This window comes from Neophocaena asiaeorientalis, unplaced genomic scaffold (genome assembly GCF_003031525.2).
Source record: "Neophocaena asiaeorientalis asiaeorientalis breed wild unplaced genomic scaffold, Neophocaena_asiaeorientalis_V1.1 scaffold236, whole genome shotgun sequence".
In the NCBI taxonomy this organism is placed as follows: domain Eukaryota; kingdom Metazoa; phylum Chordata; class Mammalia; order Artiodactyla; family Phocoenidae; genus Neophocaena; species Neophocaena asiaeorientalis.
Window position 1 is genome coordinate 773,272 of NW_020173418.1, and position 6,000 is coordinate 779,271.

The 6,000-nt window shown below is 40.2% G+C and overlaps 1 protein-coding gene across 6 annotated transcripts in view; it reads right to left on the bottom strand.

Moving 5' to 3' along the window:
• The window catches only part of HERC2 (HECT and RLD domain containing E3 ubiquitin protein ligase 2), a 228,790-nt gene that overhangs the window by 149,965 nt on the left and 72,825 nt on the right, over positions 1-6,000 (bottom strand). The window lies entirely within an intron of this gene.

Below are 6,000 nucleotides of genomic sequence, written 5' to 3' on the forward strand. Positions count from 1 at the left end.
ATCAGCCTTCCCTATCAGCAAAAATACCTGCTCAACCGTAAACAGCAACATTCTCCTAGCATCAACAAGACAACACCCTCAAAGAAAACCCTCCTTCTTCCTCTTGTAAGAGGCCATGATGGGGCTTCCCTGGTGGCGCAGTGGTTGAGAATCCGCCTGCCAATGCGGGAGACACGGGTTTGAGCCCTGGTCTGGGAAGATCCCACATGCCACGGAGCAACTAAACCCGTGTGGCCACAACTACCGAGCCTGAGCTCTTAGAGCCTGCGAGCCACAACTACTGAAGCCCGTGCTCCTAGAGCCCATGCTCCACAATGAGAAGCCACGGCAATGAGAAGCCCACACACTGCAACGAAGAGTAGCCACTGCTCACAACTAGAGAAAGCCCACACGAAGCAAGGAAGACCCAACACAGCCAAAAATAAATAAAGTCTTAAAAAAAAAAAAAAGAGGCCATGATGAGGCTTAGATCTGGATTGTGTAAACTGTCAATAATACATCATTTAACGTACAGCCCTCTGTCTCAAAAAACTTACATAACTGAGCCTTGACTTGTAACGAACGCAGTAATTCTCAGAGCTTTCTGAGATTCTGTTCCTGGGTTATAATCCTCAATTTGGCTTGAATAAAATTTTGTATCTCTTTCTTAGATCGACTGATTAATTTTTTGTCAACATCAACATGGCTCACAAGGTTAAAAAAAAATGAAAGGAAAGTACACAGCATAGCATCTGGAAAATAACAAGGTACACAAAGAATGACACTTGCAACTAAAGTCATTACATTTATCATTTACTCAAAACATTTTTAATACACTCACTTCATCCAATTTTATCAGTGTAAGTTTTTAAATTGAAAACTATTATGACAATGAAAGCAACAAAAGAAGCTATGAATGGCCAATAAGCACGTACAAATTAACACCCCACCCTACCCGCAGAATAGCTAAAGCTTTTAAAAAGACTGACACGCCTCATGTTGATGAGGTCAGGAAATGGCTAGAACTCTCATACACACTGGTTCAGATGTAAATGGCACAACCACCTTGGGAAACTGTAAACACACACCCACCCTAGAACCCTGCAAATTCTAATTCAAACTATTTACCCAAAAGGAAAAACACGTGTTCACTAAAGGACTTTTACACAGCATGATAAGAGCAGCTGTAGAGACTCAAAAATCATGGAATGTCTATCAACACGAGAAGGGATACACCAACAGTGCCATAATCACACAATGGGGCACTCCTCAACAGCAAAAACAAAGTGACACTACAGAAGCCTCTTAGATAGCCTCATCGACCAGACAGCAGGCAGCAGAAGCAAGGAGAACTACAATCCTGCAGCCTGCAGAACAAAAACCACAATCACAGAAAGACAGATGAAATGAAAAGGCAGAGGACTATGTCCCAGAAGAAGTAACAAGACAAAACCCCAGAAAACCAACTAAATGAAGTGGAGCTAGGCAATCTTCCAGAAAAAAAATTCAGAATAATGAGAGTGAAGATGATCCTGGACCTCGGAAAAAGAATGGAGGCAACTAGCGAGAAGATGCAAGAAATGTTTAACAAAGACCTAGAAGAATTAAAGAACAAACAGAGATGAACAATACAATAACTGACATGAAAAATACACTAAAAGCACTCAATAGCAGAATAACTGAGGCAGAAGAATGGATAAGTGACCTGGAAGACAGAATGGTGGAAATCATTGTCATGGAACAGAATAAAGAAAAAAGAATGAAAAGGAATGAAGACAACCTAAGAGATCTCTGGGACAACATTAAACACACCAACATTCGCATTACAGGGCTCCCGGAAGGAGAAGAGAAAGAGAAAGGGCTGGAGAAAATATCTTAAGAGATTACAGTCGAAAACTTCCCAAACATGGAATAGGAAATAGCCACCCACGTCCAAGGAGCGCAGAGAGTCCCAGGCAGGAAAAACCCAAGAAGAAACATACCAAGACACATAAGAATCAAATTCACAAAAAGTAAAGACAAAGAGGGGACTTCCCTGGTGGTGCAGTGGTTAAGAATCCGCCTGCAGATTCAAGGGACACGGGTTTGATCCCTGGGCTGGGAAGATCCCACATGCCGCGGAGCAACTAAGCCCATGCGCCACAACTACTGAGCCTGTGCTCTGGAGCTGGCAAGCCACAACTACCGAGCCCACAAGCCACAACTCTTGAAGCCTGAACACCTAGAGCCCGTGATCCACAACAAGAGAAGCCACCGCAATGAGAAGCCTGCGCACCGCAATAAATAGTAACCCCCCTCGCCGCAACTAGAGAAAGCCTGCGCACAGCAATGAAGACCCAACGCAGCCAAAAATAAATAAATAAATTATTTTAAAAAGACAGAGAAAAATTATTAAAAGCAACGACGGAAAAACAACAAATAATATACAAGGGAACTCCCATAAGGTTAACAGCTGGTTTCTAAGCAGAAACTCTGCAAGCCAGAGGGAGTGGAAGATATATTTAAAGTGATGAAAGGGAAGAACCTACAACCAACACTACTCTACCCAACAAGGATCTCACTCAGATTCAACAGAGAAATCAAAAGCTTTGCAGACAAGCAAAAGCTAAGAGAATTCAGCACCACCAAACGAGCTCTAAAACAAATTCTAAAGAACTTCTCTAAGTGGGAAACACAAGAGAAGAAAAGGACCTACAAAAACAAACCCAAAACAATTAAGAAAATGGTAATACAAACATACCTATCGATAACTGCCTTAAATGTGAATGGATTAAGTGCTCCAACCAAAAGACACAGACCGGCTGAATGGATATGAAAACAAGACCCATATATATGCTGTCTACAAGACACCCACTTCAGACCTAGGGACACATAGAGACTGAAAGTGAGGGGATGGGAAAAGATATGCCATGCAAATGGAAACCAAAAGAAAGCTGGAGTAGCAATACTCATATCAGATAAAATAGACTTTAAAATAAAGAATGTTACAAGAGACAAGGAAGGATACTACATAATGATCAAGGGATCAATCTAAGAAGAAAATGTAACAATTATAAATATATATGCACCCAACATAGAAGCACCTCAACACATAAGGCAAATACTAACAGCTGTAAGAGGAAATCGACAGTAACACAATAATAGTGGGGGACTCTAACACCTCACTTACACCAATGGGCAGATCATCCGGACAGAAAATTAATAAGGAAACACAAGCTTTAAATGACACAATAGACCAGATAGATTTAATTGATATTTATGGGACATTCCATCCGAAAACAGCAGATTACACTTTCTTCTCAAGTGCACATGGAACAGTCTCCAGGACAGATCACATCTTGGGTCACAAATCAAGCCTCAGTAAATTTAAGAAAATTTAAATCATATTAAGCATCTTTTCCAACCACAACACTATGAGATTAGAAATAAATTACAGGGGAAAAAATGTAAAAAACACAAACACATGGAGGCTAAACAATATGCAATATGGTTATTTAGTAAAATAACCAAGAGATAACTGAAGAAGTCAAAGAGGAAATAAAAAAATACCTAGAGACAAATGACAATGAAAACACGACGGTCCAAAGGCTATGGAATGCAGCAAAAGCATTTCTAAGAGGGAAGTTTATAGCAATACAATCCTACCTCAAGAAACAAGAAAAATCTCAAATAAACAATCTAACCTTACACCTAAAGGAACTAGAGAAAGAAGAACAAAACCCAAAGTTAGCAGAAGAAAAGAAATCATGAAGATCAGAGCAGAAATAAATAGAAATAAAGAAAACAACAGCAAAGATCAATAAAACTAAAAGGTGGTTCTTTGAGAAGATAAAAAAATTGATAAACCTTTAGCCAGACTCACCAAGAAAAAGAGAGAGAGGACTCAAATCAATAAAATTAGAAATGAAAAAGGAGAAGTTACAACAGCCACCACAGCAATACAAAGCATCATAAGAGACTACGACAAGCAACTATATGCCAATAAAATGAACAACCTCGAAGAAACGGACAAATTCTTAGAAAAGTATAACATTCCAAGACTGAACCAGGAAGAAATAGAAAATATGAACAGACCAATCACAAGTAATGAAATTGAAACTGTGATTAAAAATCTTCCAACAAACGTAAGTCCAGGACCAGATGGCTTCACAGGTGAATTCTATCAAACATTTAGAAAAGAGCTAACACCCATCCTTCTCATCAAACTCTTCCAAAAAATTGCAGAGGAAGGAACACTCCCAAACACATTCTACAAGGCCACCATCACCCTGATACCAAAACCAGACAAAGATACGACAAAAAAAGAAAATTACAGACCACTATCACTGGTGAATATGAATGTGAAAATCTGCAACAAAATACTAGCAAACAGAATCCAACAAGACATTAAAAGGATAATACAGGGCTTCCCTGGTGGCGCAGTGGTTGAGAGTCCACCTGCCAATGCAGGGGACACGGGTTCGTGCCCCAGTCCGGGAAGATCCCACATGCCACGGAGTGGCTAGGCCTGTGTGCCATGGCCGCTGAGCCTGTGCGTCCGGAGCCTGTGCTCTGCAATGGGAGAGACCACAACAGTGAGAGGCTCGCATACCGCAAAAAAAAAAAAAAAAGGATCATACACCATCATCAAGTGGGATTTATCCAAGGGATGCAAGCATTCTTCAATATACACAAATCAATCAATGTGACAAACCATATTAACAAATTGAAGAATAAAAACCATACGATCATCTCAAAAGATGCAGAAAAAGCTTTTGACAAAATTCAACACCCGTTTATGATAAAAACCCTCCAGAAACTGGGCATAGAGGGAACCTACTTCAACATAATACGTGTAAGTCCATATACGACAAACCCACAGCAAACATCATTTTCAACGGTGAAAAACTGAAACCATTTCCTCTAAGATCAGGAATAAGACAAGGATATCTACTCTCACCATTATTATTCAACATAGTTTTGGAAGTCTTGCATTCTCTTGCATTCCTATACACTTAACAACGAAAGATCAGAAAGACAAATTAAGGAAACAATCCCATTCACCAGAGCAACAAAAACAATAAAATACCTAGGAATAAACTTACCTAAGGAGGTAAAAGACCTGTACTCAGAAAACTGTGAGACACTGATGAAAGAAATCAAAGATGACACAAACAGATGGTGAGATACACCATGTTCTTGGATTGGAAGAATCAATATTGTGAACATGACTATACTACCCAAAGCGATCTACAGATTCAATGCAATCCCTATCAAATTACCAGTGGCGTTTTTTACAGAACTAGAACAAAGTATCTTAAAATTTGTATTGAGACACAAAAGACCCTGACTAGCCAAAGCAATCTTGAGAAAAAAAAAATATGGAGCTGGAGGAATCAGACTCCCTGACTGTAAGACTATATTATAAAGCTACAGTAATCAAGACCATATGGTACTGGCACAAAAACAGAAATATAGATCAACGGAACAGGAGAGAAAGCCCCGAGATAAACCCACACACCTATGGTCAACTAAGCTACGACAAAGGAGGCAAGAATATAAAATGGAGAAAAGACAGTCTCTTCAATAAGTGGTGCTGGGAAAACTGGACAGCTACATGTAAAAGAATGAAATTAGAACACTCCCTACCACCATACACAAAAATAAACTCAAAATGGATTAAAGACCTAAATGTGAGACCAGACACTATAAAACTCTTAGAGGAAAACATAGGAAGAACACTCTTTGACATAAACACAGCAAGATCATTTTTGACCCACCTCCTAGAGTAATGAAATTAAAACAAAAGTAAACAAATGGGGGCTTCCCTGGTCACGCAGTGGTTGACAGTCTGCCTGCCGCTGCAGGGGGCGCAGGTTCGTGCCCCAGTCCGGGAGGATCCCATGGGCCACAGAGCGGCTGGCCCCGTGAGCCATGGCCGCTGGGCCTGTGTGTCTGGAGGCTGTGCTCCGCAATGGGAGAGGCCACAGCGGTGAGAGGCCCGCGTACCACAAAAAAAAAAAAAAAAAAAAAAAAAAAAAA